Below are 17,351 nucleotides of genomic sequence, written 5' to 3' on the forward strand. Positions count from 1 at the left end.
TGGGCATGTCAAAATGACACAAGAGACAATCTGAAAGAGTTGCAATAGCCAAAGCTTTAACAATTTGAGCAACAAAATAAAAAACAATAGTATTGGATTATAAGCCAAAGAATAAAATAGATATTCATAAGTTCATACAGATATAAATAAATGACTAAAAAACAGATGAGGAGATGGGACGAATATTTCTCATGGAATAATTCCAGTTAATACGTGTAGAAGAATTAAGGAAATAAAACATTACCATTAGAAAGAACACCAAAATAATATGTGTTGCTTGTAAAATGCAGTAACAAATGCTAAAATTAGTGGGTAAAACTCTTAAGGAGAAATGGGATATTTGCAGAGCCTCGAAGTATTTTCCTCAAAATATTTATTAATTATTATGGTGGTTTTAACATATGTCCACAATTCAGTGAGGTGGAGTTTAATTTTCCTTCTCTTGTGTATGGGCTGAACTTTGCAATTTGTTTCTAATAAGTAGACTATAAAAAGCGGGGAGGATAATAACTTTAGAGAAACCTGGCAGACACCAGGTTAACCACCATATAATAGTTAACATCGCCACTGATGAGACATATCAGAATCATGTACTTCCTGACATGATGTACTAGAAAGACATATCGCTTTTGTGAGTTTCTTCCCCAAAATTTATAACCTCAGTCTAATCATGATAAAATATCAGACAAATCTAAATTAACAGACAATTTTCAAAAAAACTGACCACAAAGATGTCACAGTCATGAAAGACAAGATGAAGAAACTTTCACAGATTGGAGGGAACTGAGGAGACATGACAAGTAAATGTCATGGGGTATCATGAATTGGATCTTGAAATGAAAAGACATTAGTGGAAAAACGGAGGCAACCTGAAGAGAGTTGAGTTAATACTACTGTGCCAATGTTCGTTTTCACTTTTGATGAACGTGTTAAAGTGATGTGAGATGTTAACGTTAGAAGAAGCTGCTTGAAGGGTATGTGGAAACTGTACTATTTTAGCAACTCTTTTGTAAATCTAAAGTTATTTGAAGGAAAAGGTAAAAAAGAAAAATAAAGGATACTGGGCTATTCATTGATTTGCTGAGATCATAGAAATCTCAGACTCAAAGGCCACATAGCCACAGTAACATCTCAAATAGTACAGTGGAACTGACCTCCCAGTATGTTGCTACCACTGCTACTTTGAACTACCATCACCACTGGCACTATCGTGAGATTCATTCACAGGGGCCGTGGTCACTGCTGCCCTGGGAATGAGATCCTATGCAATAGTTACTGTCTCTAGAAAAAATTCCCCACGCTCCTATTTCTTTGCATCAATAGCCCTCTATTAGAATATAGGGTATGTTATGTGATTAGTGGAGGTCAGATCATATGCCTATACCAAGCTTTAAGAGAGACTGGGAAAGTGAATGTGTGGCATTTTTGTTTCTCTAATGGAGGAGGTCCTCAAATGTATAGAGTCCAGATACTTGGTAGTCAAGAAGAATGAAAAATAAAATCTACTAGTAATAGTTAGAACTTTCAGGCTAACGTAAAAGAAGTCTTGACACAATTTGATTCAGTATATCTAATTGTATAAAACAAAACCAGGTAGGAAGATGAGGTAAAGACTGCTTTAAGCTTTGAAGGATACGTATTATGATTTGATTTTGTTTTAGTATTCACTCTCTTACAACTCATTATTTTTCTTTGTTGCCAATCTTGCCCCTTCACTTAAAAAAAAAAAAGAAGAAGGACATGGTTCCATAGCGTAGCAATTCGCACGTTTGTTTTATACGCAGAAGGTCCTGGGTTCACACCCCAGTGGAGCCATAGCCCAGGGTCTGTGGCCATGCCACCCTGAACAAGCCCAATGTCTGATCTTAGAAGCTAAGCAGGGCCTGGCCTGGTTAGTACTTGAATGGGAGACCACCTAGGAAGACCAGGTGCTGTAGACATAAATAATAATAATCAAAGAAAACACAAACACAATGCATTGTGTGTCCAAGTAAAAATATTTTTCTTCTTTCATTGAAGACAATTTTGTCACAAAGTTTCCTCTACTAAATACACGTTCCTTTTGACTTACTAATAAAATGCTTCAATGATTCAATTTATGAAAAAAACCAATTAGATATTGATCTGTACTCAAGCCTTAAAAATCAAGTAAGCACGTATTCTTTCTTTTTTCTTTTCCTTTCCTTTCTTTCCTTCTCTTTTCCTTTTTCTGTGAGCAATGAACTCAATGTAGACAGAAGTGTGGGCAAGTCTGAGCTATTATGATCATCCTAGTACCAACAAGTTCCCCTTTGTTGTTATGTTACCTTCAGTCACATTCATGGTCTCTCTTTCTGCCTCATTTGTCCTCTTTTTAAACATATTGACAGTTAACTGCCTTTTGAAATAAAAATAGAATAGATACCAATAATTACATTCTTACCTTCATAAGAGAGTCTGACTGCCACCATGATACAGTGTCCAATGAAGGAGAAAAGACAAAAATGTCCTTTTAAGCAATAATCACTACCTGTTGCTAGGGAATTTGGGAAAAAATTAAGAATGTCTTTGTGTGAAAATTCATTATATAATCCCCCTCTCAACCAAATTCTTGGCTCATGTTAGAGTTATTTCATTACATCCATGCTAGAAAAGCTGGTCTTGAACTTCCCGTTGTAACCCAGTCACACTGAAAGATATAGCAAAGACTGGGTAGATTTGGTCAACAGAAAGCTGAGGCCCAGATTCGTCCCTTGTAAAAATAACCATTTAGCTGCAGGGAACGGGATCAGACGCACCCACCTGGACCCAGACCTCACCTCCAGGTTATTGTTGCCTGTGAGTTGCCTCTAATTTAGGCCAATTAGAATATGGAAGTTTTCTTTCTTCATAAGTTTGAAAGTAAAAGCAAGAGAAGATTCTTTCCTTCTGACTGTGAGAACACAGAAAACACAAATTCGAAAAATAGAATTGTAATAAAGAAAAGCTTTATCAGATGATAGAAAGGAAAGTCCTTTGCCTAGAAAAGAAGTAACAGCTATAAGTCTTAATGCTCCAGACAGGAGAGGGAGAATGATTCAAATATTTTGATAAAAATGCTAACAATAATAGCTAACATTGAGCGCTTAACACATGCCAGACAATATTTTAAATGCTTAATATTGCTTAATGTATTTAATCCTCAAAATGACTTAACAGATAAGAAAGATGAACACAGAGATTTTAATCAAATTGCCAAGTGACACAGCTACTAAGAGTTGAAGGCAGGTCATTTGCCCAGACTCCACCACATGAGTTTTTAAGGAGTCCTGGGTCCAGCTGATTTGTCGAATGGAGGGCAGTAGGTCCTCAGCAGGTTCCAGCAGGTTTTGGGGAGAGAGAACCAATCTGACTCATAGTCTGCTGTGCCAGAGTGGTTGCTGGGAGCAGTCATGGTTCTTAGCAAGATCAGCCAAGCCTTTACAGTCAGGGCCACATGTGCAAATAACACACCTAGTTTCCCAATTTATAACACTAAATACCGATCATAATATTTTATTTAAAATGTAGCATTTGCACCAATGTTCATACTCCAGCAATGTTTTAGTTAAGGTAAATCATGTTAGCTGCTATAAGATTATCAGTGGCCTAATATAACAAAAGTTTATTTCTTACTCTTCTCCCTCTCTGATGCAGGTTGTCAATGGGGAGCCTGCTCCACCTGGTCATTTAAGGACTAATTAGCTTCCTTCTTTAACACAAGTTGCCTGGTGTCATTAGGAGATGTATGAGGAAAGAGAAAAAGGAGGATGCCAGATTAGGTTATTAGAAACCAGGCACATTGCTTCTAACCACATTTCATTGGTCAGAAGGTCAAGAGGCTAGGAAATGTGGTTTATTTAGTGTCAGTCCCAGACAGAAGAGGAAAGTCATGTGTATCTAAGGACATTGGCCTTCTGTGCTACAAAAACTCTAACCAATTTCATCCACTATATTTATGGGACAGAGTTTATAGGCTTCAACTAATGTAGAAGATAATCCATGAACCAAAAGGATAAAGTCTCATTACAAATAAACTTGTAGGACTCTGCAATGCCCACCTGTCTTCTGGCCAACCCTCTTTGTTAGGTCCTCTTGCTTCCTCATGGGATCAGCTTGTGAACTTGGCACCTGGCTTTAATTGGCTTCCTTTTTAAACTCTGATGTTAATTCCTTCAATTCTGTCAATGGAATGTCCCACCCCAGCTTTTCCCACCACTAAGGTATTCATAATTACTCTTGAGAATATATTTTTTTAGCCTCCCAACATTGTCTTAGCAGAGTAAATTGCTTGCTATTAACCATGTAAATATTTCTTAATTTGATTTTATAAAAATAAAATCATGACTAATTTCTTAAAAGGTATGTTTTATTACTAATCTTATAAAATAATGAGACATAAAAATGTAAGATATTCCGAAATCATAATCTTCAATATTTTTGTTGAGTAATGTAGGCTATATCTAAACCTCAGAAAAAAATGTTCAGGTTAAGAAACCAAGAGCACGTTAGGAGAGCTAAATGGCATATAATGGATGGCTCATTCCACCAAAAGATTTAGCATCTCTTATTGTGTTTGCTTTAGAAGCAATCGACCTTGGTTTAGTGATAAAATAAGAACTTAGCTGATATCTAGTGATTATGGTTGGGACTAAAGGTCAAGAGCTTAGGCTCTAAGGAAGACTTCTTAGGTTTTATTAGCTGTGTGTCCTTGAAAAGTCACTTAACCTTTTTGTGCCTCAGTCTCCTCCACAATAAAACAGAGATAATAATAGTATGTACCCTATAAGGTTGATGAAAGAATTAAATGAATTTAATTTTCATAAAACCTTATGGAGTGGCTACTATTATTTTATTTTGATACATGTAAAAAGACTTAGAATAGTGCTTGGCACATATTAAGTAATCAACAGATATTAGCCACAATATTATTATTATCATTATCAATCGAGAAAGAATTTTTTGCCTTTTCATATAAAAATTGTTAAAAACCATAGTGTTGGACTGTGGTCCTGAAAGAAATGCTGCGGTGAAGATTAATCGTCGATATATCCAATAGTTAAGAGTCAGCAGGCTCATGCCCGCATTCTCAACTATAAGCCATTCATTCATTCATTCATTCATTCATTCAACCAATGCTTATTGCATGCCTACTATGTGCCGGTATTGTACTTCTGCCACTTATTAGCTGTGTGCATTGTAACAGCTCTCTTTACCTCTCTCAGCTTGTTCTTTTCAATCTGATAAGTGGAATGATATCTACTTTTATCTTTGTTGTGGGAGTAAATTAAGTTAGAAAATTTGTGAAGCAATGGCACCGTGGCTGGCCTGTAATAAGCACTCAATAACTAAATTATTATTCTTAAAGAAATTAATATGAAAAGATCTTTGTCTTGTTCTTTCATACAGTTTTTCAAACTGTAGATCTTGATTCATTAGTAAGTGGTAAAATCAATTTTTAAAAATAGAATCAATGTTTTGAAAAAACAAAATAAAAATAGAATAAACTACAATAAAATAGTAATGACTAAATGAAGAGATCAAAATAGAACACTACAGATAAGAGTGCATCACATGTATTGAAAAGTTAATTTCGCCTATATGAATACCTACGCATAGATGGACATTGGTTGTGTGTAAAACATATTTCTTACTAAGGGTTGCAGTTAAAAAAGTTTGAAAGATTTTTAATAAGTGCTATTAGCCCCTTTAATTGTCCAGAAGTCAGAACATTGTGTTTGTTATGAAGCTAGTTTAGAGAAATATCTTTACCAGCATGTGGCAAAAATAGCACATACAGGATTTTTAAATTTATCAATGCCAAGCTTGCTTGGTGATTTGGTAGAGAGAGTTAAAACCATTATCTAAAAATGAGATATCAGATTCTTGACAAATCACATTTTTCTCTGCTACTTCTGCCCACTGTCATTCTGTAAAATGAAAAAGTCACTTACGGTGGAGATAAGTCATGTGGATGTATGGTACCTTTGAAACATTCTGCATTAAGCTTGCCTCCTCATAGGTGAAGGGAAATCCAGTAGTCCTCTGTTGTTTCTAGTGTATGTGTTTACTGACATAGACTAAAGGAGGAGAGCTGTCACCAATTGCCTGACAAACGAGGTGAATAATTGCCATCTTCTCAGGAGGGTCCTTTACCCTAAAAGCCTTCAATTTCAGATCATCTGTCTTTAGAGTTTCGTGGGCACATAGGCTTCCTGTCTCTTTTTCCAAATTAAGGGCACTCAGCATAGCTGCCACATTGGGCACTAATGAATTCCCTGAGACTAATCTACACAGTAATGAGAACTGGAATCTGTCACCCACTCTCCCAGGAGGTAACAGTTCACACGCCGTTACATCACCCTATTAAAATAACTTATTAGCTGTGTTGCTTGTCTGCTACTATTCATTAAGAAGTTGTGACCAAAGAGACATGTATTTGAACAAATGATGAAATTTAATTTGAATTGTTCTCCGTTTTGTTTTTGTGACTGAATGCACACATGCCGTAAGTGAATGTAAGCATTTTATACAGACCATGGGTACTTTAGGAAAGTATCAACACAGTTATGATTTTTCATCAATTAGATGAAAAAACTTAGATGAGAATCTGCATCCCATTCAAAATGTGTGAGGAATTGTATGCTCCATTCCCTGCATTTTGTCTCCTAGGAAATATTTATGTTTTTGTAACAGGCTTTCATTATAGGCATAATGCATTATGCCATGAAACCATTGATAAATTATTCTGAGAGCTAAATTGGGGAGGGTAAATTTAGATGGAGTAATAAGGAGTTGGGTGCAATTTTAATCACAAATCCAAGAAATTATTTAAACATTTCTTTGCTGTTTTTGTCAATATAATATCTCAGTAAGAGTGTGGACTTTCACCTTATATGAAGGTTACTTAAATCTTGGCTCTTCCTTTTAGTAGTTGTGCGATCTTATTTAACCTTTTTATCCTCACTTTATATGTAGAATGAGAGTAAAGTACTCAATAATACCTATTATTATTATTATCATCATAATCACCATCATTATCCAGCCCCCTTCCTCCAAGGAAAAAAGTCAGAAGGAGATTTTATTTTTGCATTAGATATTTTTCAGAGATGGTGGTGGCTTTTGATACAGCTGTCTGAAAACTACAGTTATAGACCATAGCTCAAAAAATACTTGAAAGCAACAGAAAGGCTTGAATAAGCTCAGTGACCTGATCAGGACCTGCAGGCACATCCTTGACCACCTTTCTCTGAAGCAGAACTGTGGCGCTACCAGTTCTTAGCTGTGAGATTCTGAGCAAGCTTCTTTAACTCTCCAAGGTTTGTGTTCTTCATCTTTAGAAAGGGATAATAATACTTCCTTCATTGTCTTGTTGTGAAAATCAAATCAAATGAAATACATTTGGTAAAACATTGATCACCATGTCTAGCATGTAATAAATACGCTGCAATTGTTATGATTGTTATTATTCATAATGCCACTGACCCACCATTGTAAGACTGAGCTCTGAATTAGTTTCTAACAGTTGTACAGGTGCAGACTGCACTCTCTTCACCCCTGCTTAGCCTCTCTTATGTCCTCCAGAGAGATGTCCAGGAATGCACTGATTATAGAACAGAGTTTTCAAACTAGATCATGTCATACTTAAATAGAATCTGTAACTTTAGCCTAATTTGCTCAACCTTCAAATAAACTATACAAAGTAGCCTATGTTAATGTCCTAGTTGTTTTATTATTAGTTTATTGATTGGATTAAGTACTATTTTAACAACTTTTAAAATTACATTTGAATTCATAGTTTTGGTAAGCTCAGTGACCTGATCAGGACCTGCAGGCACATAAGCCACTCATAGTCTTTCAAAACTACTGGAATTAAAAGAATATTCCAAAAATAGCAATCACATAAGCACAGTTATTCTATAATAGGTTGAAGAAGAGATTCCAGATAATTTTGTATTTTTCAGAGTCAAGCTAAATGCATTAACAACTGACAATTCAAATGGCAACCAGTTACTATTTAAAACAAACTGGATTCTTTCCTACACTTTGGGGCTTAGCACGAGTATATCCCGAGGAATTTTATAGCCTCATAGTACACACAAAATGAGGTGTTGAGTTTTTATCATTTTGCATGAAATATGTCTTTCCAGATTTGTTTCCCACAAATCTTTTCACAGTTATCTAAATGCAGTGTACTTTGCTTAAACGTGAATTCTTAATAGCAATCTTGAAAATAATTTGAAGAGATATCTCCACTTCTGTTTAGCTTGAAGCATCCCCGATAGACAGCTCACCACTTTGAAGCAGAAGAAAAAAAATAGTAACAGTAACATGATAATAATAGCGAATACTTCTATGCTGTTTCCACATGCCTGTCATGTACAAATCCTTTACACATAGTGAGTCACCTAATTCTCACATCGACCTTATGAGGTAGATACTATTTTTACCCCCGTTTTATATTGCAGGAAAGCCCACCACAGAGCAGTGAGCCCACCACTTGCTGAAGGCCACAAAGATAGAAAGTGGAAGAATCAGGACTCAAGCATCAGGTTTTCAACCTAAAATATCATCTGGCTAAAACTGTTATATGGCCAAAGCTTTTTATATTTATCAACATCAAACTTATGGCATATCAGTTGGTGATGTAAACCCCTGTATTCGACTATAGTACTAGAATGTAATTCTTAAGTACGAAAAAAAAAAATTCTTTCTTTCCTATGGCCTGGTTTCTCTCAGACTAAGCTATATTTCTTTCCTGATTGAATGGTCTGGGCTAATTTGCATGACTAGTTTAGATAAAGCAAGTAAGAGAAGATAATTTTAAAAATCACATAAATTCCTGGCTCAAAATTGAGTGGTTTATTGATTTTTCAAGGTGACATGGTGACCCTATCAGGCCAATTAAAAAACAATCTATAAGTGTCTTCTTGAAAAAGCTGGTTACAAGGATAGTATGGTTGACCCCCTAACAAACAGCAGCCATGTAGTTTGGGAGGTGACTCTAATTCCAAGGATAGGCTCTGATTTGTCTAAGCCAGTTATGACAATTCCATCTTCCTTGCCAGTATTGCTTGAGAAACCAGCACTTTACTCAATCAGAATGCAACAGTCCTCTGACTGGCATTTGCTCAAGAATGTGTGACCTAACTTGGGCCAATCAGACTCAGTGGAAGTCATTTCATGGTTGAAAAGTGCTACCTTTGCTTCTACTGGAGAAAGCGACTTGGAATGAAGTTAATTTAACACTGGACAAAAGAGGAGAAAGGGAAAGAACATGGATATTTAATGACGTTGTTGAGTTTCTGAATCAACTGGCCCTGAAGTCCTCACTACCTTTAACTTCCTATTTAAGGAAAATATATATATATATATATATATTTATATATAAAATATATATTCATATCTATTTTATCATAGTCAAAGATTGTTTGAATCTGGTTTTTTGTTAATTTGCAGCCCAAACACAGTTAGGAGACATATTTTCACCCTTTAAGGCCTGCATTATAGTCCTGGTTTTAAAGGGATAATTAATATCTGTGCATTTTGAATCACTAATAATTTGGTTCAGACATACAAACTGACCCAGATTCATATCCACATTTATTAAGCACATAATGTAACACATGCCAGTCACAATGTAGGAGCTTTTACATATGTTATCTATAAGTACCTTCACAAGTTCAGGGAGAAGAATACCATTATCCATACTTTTTAGGCAAGTAAAAGTTCAGAGTGGTTAAGTAACTTTCCTCTCATCACACTGTTACTTACTGGAAAATTCTTACCTGAGCTCAGGTCTTTGGACTTCAGTTTCCCTAGTACTTCGGCGTTTCAGGGCAGAAAGGATGAAAGTGTTTGAAGCACTCTGGATCATTTCAGTTGAGGTAATTTCTATTCATGGGATAGATCGTTGCTTATCACCTTAAACATGATACTCTATCACTTTTTTTCTTTATTGTATCATGTAAAATCACCAAAATCATCATTTATGTAACACTCTATAATTCCATGTAAGTTCAAGTAGAAATATCTATTCTGGCATAGCAAACACATTTCTCAAGTTTCTTTTCAGTAACATAATAAAATTATGTATAGATGTGTATGAAAAAAACACATAACATAAATATAGACATCTGAAGCATATTTAATTGAGCTTTAAATTTCTTTATTGTCTCATAATTTCTCCCTTTCTTGGATTTGCAAACTTAAAACATTCTAATGCAATTCTAAATGGGAAACATTTGTTACTCATTCTGGTGCCACATACTGAATGAGATTTGTATAACATAGCAAATAAAGATGATTATCATACATGAGAGTGAAGTAATCCAATGTAACATATTTTAATCACAGAAGACAAGGTCTATCTGTGGCTTTTAAAAGCTTGAAGTTTTTCAGAGAGTGCTACTGCAAAGTCTCTTGATTCTTAGAAAACAATTGGTCTAGAAAGGTTAAAAACTCAAGTAACCAAAAATCCTTCCTCTGCCTCTCCTGTCCAGTGCTTTCTTCTGAGTGTGTTTCTTTTAAAACCAAGATAATTTGCATTTGTTACAGTTTCAGACCTTAGTGTGAATATTTTTAACATTGCCAATGACTGGCGTTCAAGCCCAAGTGTGCCATGCAGATTGTCCAGAGATGCTGTAAACTTAGAGCTGGATCATAAGGCTGGGCAAATGCAGGACTTAGGAAGCAGGGTAAGTTTAGACTTTGACTAGTCAAGCTAGCAATGACTTAACTTCTAGGAGCTCAGTACCAAGTAAGAGGAAATGCAAGGCTGCCCAAAGAGTGTTGGGGTGAACAGAAATTCCATTGGATATTAATAGGTATTATGTTAAAAATTATTCCATGGATACAGTATGTGCAATTGCTTCAATTTATTTATCCAAGAACTGTGTGTGTGTGTGTGTGTGTGTGTGTATGTGTGTGTGTGACGAGGACAAGTACTCTGTAAAGCACATACCAGGAAGTGTTGTGTATGATATGGAAGAGCTCCATTTGAAATAGATTATTTACATAAAAATAAAGAGAATATGATGGAGAAAACTTATTACTTTTTAACTGTTTGGAAGTCTTGTTTTGAATCATTATTTAAGTTGAAATAAAACTTTGCATGGCATATAACAGTATTTTTTCTAAATATTTTATTTCCATTTCTTCTTTTTTCTCTCAGGGAAACTCTGATAAGATAATTAGGATAGTTGGATTCTATTTTACAGTTGAAGAAAGTGATGCAGCAAGACGATAAATACCTTTAATACTCAGCATAGGCTAGGCCAGGGCACTGGCAAACTAAGGCCCACAGGCTAAGTCTGATCTGCAGCTTGTTTCTGTACAGTGTGGAAACTAAGAGGTTTTTTTTAAAGGTTTGTTAAGAAAAATAAGAAGACAGAGAAATTTACTATCTGGACTTTTATAGAAAAATTATGCCAACCCCTGGACTAGGTTATTCTGTGGTAACAAACAATGCCTATGTCTCAGTGGTTTTACACCGCACCCTGCCCCCACCCCCCACCCAAATGTATTTCTTGTTGACACTACATGCCCAACACAGGCTGTCAGGAGTCTCTGCTTATCCAGATCACTCAGGAACCCAGACTAAGAGACTTCATGTCATTATGTGCTTGCAGGGTCGCCATAACAACGGAAAGGGAGTGTGATGAGATAAACACTGGCTTTCAAAACTACCACGGGGGTGTGAGACATAGCACTTCTGCTTACATTTCACTGGCCAACCAAGTCCCATGGCCTCATCTCACTTCAAAGGGACAGGGAAATTCTCTCCTACCTTTTACCTGGAAGAAGAATATCTGAAAATATTTGATAAACAGCATAACACTAACACAGGGTACACATACTTGCCCACATACGTGCATGTGTATAGTAAGCAAGTTCAAGAAGAAATGAGTTAGATTCCATATCCTGTGAAATTTATTGACTCCCCCTTCTCTCTATATATGTAGATATCTCTATAATATATATCGATATATAGAGATCTATTTTATATTAAATTCCATATATATCAATATATAATAGATATTTCCCTGTACATTCTATTTACCTATTTATCTATTTATCTATGGACAAACATTAGCATTAGAAGGAATCTTACAATTGATACTAAGGAAACTTATAAAGACAGGTGAGATCGATAGTGACAGATTCAAAGTGTGAAGTTCTTATAAATTTTTAGTTTCTAGATACTCTCTCAACCATGTACTTCTTCCTCTATATCAAACTTCTTTTCTAAAGAAAAGCCTTATATCAGTTTGAAATCATGCTAGGTAGATTTTTATATGATCTCACATTAGAAAGAGTTTCTCAGTGTGATAAAGAGAAGTCTATACCCCTCGCCCCCACCTCAACACACACACATATAGTGAAAAACAACCTTCTTAGTTTTCAAGAGGCAATGTGAATTTACAGTGTCCTTACTATGAGCCTGCATGCACGAACCCAAACTGTATCCTGAAATAATCCCATACCTAAGAGCACAATGGCCATATCCTTCTCTGCTCAGTGGCAAAGTAAGGAAATTGTGGATGATAAAGAATTGAAGGAATCATTTTCTTCCTCTTCACATATGCTTACTTCCTTCAATCAGAGATATTGGTGGTTTGTTTTTTGTCTCTTTCCATCTTTGACCCTTTCTGTTTACTTAGGAAATGCCAAATGAGAGAAACATAAATTGTAGGGTTTTTTTAACTGTACACTTGGCCATTCCTTCGGTCAGTGCATTGTCACTGGATACTCTTACTGCCAAAGTGACAAGTTTCATAAATAACCAATTCCTAGTGAGAAGAGAAAAAAAAACCTGTAAGAGACAATTTCTTGGATCCAATGTCACTGGATACTCTTACTGCCAAAGTGACAAGTTTCATAAATAACCAATTCCTAGTGAAAAGAAAAAAAAAACCTGTAAGAGACAATTTCTTTTCAGAAGAATAAATCATAATATTAAAAGAGAAACGATCTTGTGAAAAAGTCACAAGTGGAAGAGTCCAAGCCAGTTTTCCATCTGCGTTGGGGAATGGTTAACAATAATGTGTGGGAAGTCAAACAAAAATGGAGAGCGGAGATTTTTGTTGCTTTTTTAAAAAAGGATGTTTGTTTAAGGAAAGTATGTGTGGGGCTGGAAGGGGGAGAGCAATGGCTCCTGTGAAAGGAGGGAGACATGGTGCAACAAATACCAGCAGTTCAAAGGACTTTTGTGTGTGCAAGATAGTAAATAAACTAAAGAGGCAACCCTCATAAAAAGTATTTGCCCAGCCATACAGGAAAGACAGTGAAATTGTAAGGTTGCCTCTGAATATGAAATCTATCAGCTAGGGCGCAACTCTTGAACATCACCGATATCTATCTTGATTCTCTGCATTTTCCATCTTTTCTCTGAAAGTCTCTATGTTTCCATTGAATTTCTTCTGGAATTAACCTGTACCACTGAGAAATGTGATTAAGTGCTTTAAATGCCTATGATTTCCATCTTGAAGGAGAAAATATAAATGCAAAGAGAGTACCGTAGCTACTTACTTGATTTCCAAGGCATCTGGATGTCAGCAGGTTAGAGAATAAATTGAGAAGACATTTTAGCAGACAGTATGCAAAATGATAAAGAAACCCCAGAGAAAATGGGGACTTTCTTTTTTAAGGAGTATGAACATCCATTCACGAAGGCTCTGTTTTGATTGAAGATGTGTCTACCAAAATGATAAAAGAAGAATCATTTTATATGCTTTGTTGGCTCATAAATATAAACAACTTAAAAATATTATAAATACTTTCTGTAAAAGGAGTCAGTAATACTTTTAGTATTTAATAATCTTCAGAGAGAAACAAGTTTAAGATTCTCAGCTTTTCACTGATGAAATTACAGGCTGCCTGATTCTCTATGAAGTTATGATAATGGTAAAGGAATTTACATCAAGTTTTAACCCCAAATATTTAAATCTTCCTTATTTTTGTAAATTCAAGTCAATATATGAATACAAAGACATAGCTCATATTTGGAGTGACATTAAACTTATTTCAAAGAAAATTTTTAAATAGTGTATCATTTAATTTCAGAAAATAAAAAGTTTTCAAGCTTTACATCTTGTAAGCTTCATATATTTATAGGTCATATTTAAGCACTGAAGAATTAATATTCTATACATACTGAAATTAAAAATAAGTAGATCTCTAAGCCACCTCAAATGTGCCACATGATGTAAACATCTTACTTCTGTAAAAATAAATTTCTAATTTTGAAGTATTAATTGAGCCTCCCATCAAGGAATTTTGTGATGTTTATTCATTTATCTAAGACACTTTTTTTCAGATTTATGAATATTTATGAATCACAAGGTTCAATTGAGTATTATAAGAAGTGAAAGGTAGTGTCTTCCAGATGTAAAGGGTACTTTTAATTCTATTGCTTCTTCAGATGCCCACTGGCATCTTGTCACGCTTGAATGAGCCATTCAAAATACAGCTGCCAGCTACCTGAAGTGCAAAGACGAGAGGAGAATTTAATGAAGCATGAATTGTCTGTTCAGTTGGAGATACAGACCCCTTTACTGTAGCACAATTAAATAAAACATAGTGGAGGCTTCTGTTAATCAACCCCAATCACCTTCTGTTTTGCAGACAGGAAACCTACAAGCTTAATTAACATCTTTATAGTGAAATGTGGTGCATGGATGGTAAATGTATTCTGTGTGTGTGTGTGTGTGTGTGTGTGTGTGTTGTGTGTGTGCGTGTGTGCACATGTGCACATGCATGTGTTTATAATGAAGATTCTACCATGTATAAGAAACTGTGTTCAGTGCTGATGGGAGATGCTAAGATTGATCAGAATGGTCTGACTACCTATAAGAAACAATAGCCCTCATCTAGTACCAACCAACTGGCTTATTTTTAACAAAAAAAGTTATTATGCCTCTCTCCAGGCTAAAAGGCAGTGAAAGCTTAGGAATTGAAAATTGGAGGAATGGGAACTACAGTGGCTCAATGGAAAAAAAAAATTTTTTTTTGAAATAATGAACTTTCCTTGGTTGTGAACTATAATTGAATTTCTCAGTCTTATGGGTGTGTCCATGGAGTGTCTGTGGGCACGAAAGTCAGTGGCTTGGTTATTAAGAGAGAGGAAGCAAGGACAGTGGGAGGAATAAGAACAGTCGAGTATATCCTTTCTCCACACATGATTTCACTTATAATGGAACCAAGAAGCTCAGGAAATGGAAATGGCAGCTAGCTGAGAGATTAAGTTCAGAAAATGGGAATAGATCTAAAAGTCCACCAATAACATACTATTCACTCATGCATTCCTTATTTTAGAAAGTATTTCTTGAGTGCCTTATATATGCGGTTACTGGTCACTAAGTATGTAGTAATGAATAAGATTGACATGGTTCCTGCCTTTTTGTCATTTATAATCTAGTGGTGAATAGTGGCTGGTTCATGCCATGAGGCTAGATTACCTGCCATTTTTCCTTGTTGTACCAACAAAGAGCTCCAGCATCTAATTCAGCATCATTCATTGCATTTAGTTGTTATGTCTCTTTAGGCTTATTTATGCTAAAACAATTCTTCAGTCTTCCTTCCATTTTCTTGGCCATGACTCCTTGGAAAATATAAGCCTGTTATTTTGTAGACTGTCCCTTAATTTCAGTTGTCTCAGTTTCCTTATGATTAGAATAAGGTAATGCTTTGGGAGGAGAAATACCACAAAAGTATTGCTGTGTTCTTCTCAGGGCATCATGTCAGGAGAGAAATGTATTTTTCTCTGGAATTCTTCACACAGTGCCATAGTTGTTGATTTTTTTCTTCTCCCTTTCTACTCTATACTTTTTCCCCTAACCTCTTCTATCTCCATACTTTAGATATCTATCTTACAAATATGTATCTAGTCGGAACATTCCCTCTAAACTCCAGACCTATAAATACAATTGCTCATTTGACAACTCCAGTTAGATCTCACAAAGACACTTCACATTTAAAATATCCAAGATCAAATTTATGATCCACTAAGGACTCATCTTTACACAGTGTTTCCCATCTCAGCTGTTGGCACTACCATCCAATCAATTATACAAGCCAAATCCTAAAAACTATCCTTAATGTTTCCTTCTTCCTTACCTCCTCCAATTCAAATTTATCGTCAAGTCTTGTCAATTTTATCTTTGAAATCTCAAATGATAGTTCATTTATCTCATTCTTCACTAATGACATTTTGGTACAGAGACTAAGTTTATTTGGCAAAATCTACTAGCTAGTCTCCCTGCATGTATGCTGGCCCTGTCCAACTTAATCCACGTTGAAAATAGGGTGCTATTTTCAAATGTTATTCTGATCAAGTCACTCTTCAACTGCCTCAACCCGCCTCAGATCCCCTCTAATTGCTTCCCATTGCTCCTAGGATGAAGATCAGCATGCTGAAATCACTTAAAGCTCTACATGGTCAGACCTCTGTGTGCCTCTGCCACATATCAACCATCATCTCCCTTGACTTCTGCCTCTCCGCTGTACTAGTCCTAAGTCCCTAAAGCAACACTTGACATGTGGCCTTTGTATATGCTCTTTGCTTTGTCTGAACCAAACCTCTTCTACTCACTTAGTTAACCCCCATTCATTCTTTAGATCTCAGATTCAGGGAAGCCTTTTCTGACTATCTCAGTCTAGGTCAGATTCTCATGTTATACACTTTTATAAGACATATTCCTTATAAGAAGGGCACTTATCTACACTTATAATTTTACATGATTTATTGTGGTTATTGGAACACTATCTCTTTTACCCAGCAGAGCATAAACACCACAAGAGCAGGAATTGTGTTTATTTTGCTCACTTTTCCATCCCAGCACCTATAGCACCTAACACAACACCTAGCATATAGTAGACGGTCTATAAATGTTTTTTGAATGATTGAGTAACGTAATCTGTAAAGGTTTGCTGTATCAGTCAATGAAACAGTCAATTAAATACACATGAACCGAGACGGTCTATTGGGGCTAAAATTCTATCTTAAGAAAGACAATGTGTCTTTAGTACTTTTGGGTCTCCAAGCCAAAGTATTTATTAGGACATTCCATTACACAACCAAAAGCTATCACTTTTATTTATGAGTATTGAGTGTTTCTTAGAGTTTCTGAAATGCACTAAACTTATTATTCATTTGTAATCCTCAGGGAAAAAATTATTTATCTTAAAATAGTTTCACAAACCCAATTTTTAAGTTATTAATAATGACAAACAAAGCAAGAATAATATTTCTATATCCACAATTTTTTTCTGAATTATCAGAATTATCAATGGCTTTTGGTCTCCTGAGCCTGGGTTATGCTCTGTGATGGTTAATTTTATGCGTCAACTTCACT

The 17,351-nt window shown here is 35.6% G+C and overlaps 1 pseudogene; it reads left to right on the forward strand.

Annotated features, from left to right (window-relative positions):
• Window positions 1-1,824: 1,824 nt before the first annotated feature.
• Window positions 1,825-1,940, forward strand: LOC120612670 (uncharacterized; annotated as a pseudogene).
• The last annotated feature ends 15,411 nt before the right edge of the window (window positions 1,941-17,351 follow it).

The sequence above is a fragment of the Pteropus medius genome, unplaced genomic scaffold, assembly GCF_902729225.1.
Source record: "Pteropus medius unplaced genomic scaffold, Ma_sr-lr_union100, whole genome shotgun sequence".
Classification (NCBI taxonomy): Eukaryota; Metazoa; Chordata; class Mammalia; order Chiroptera; family Pteropodidae; genus Pteropus; species Pteropus medius.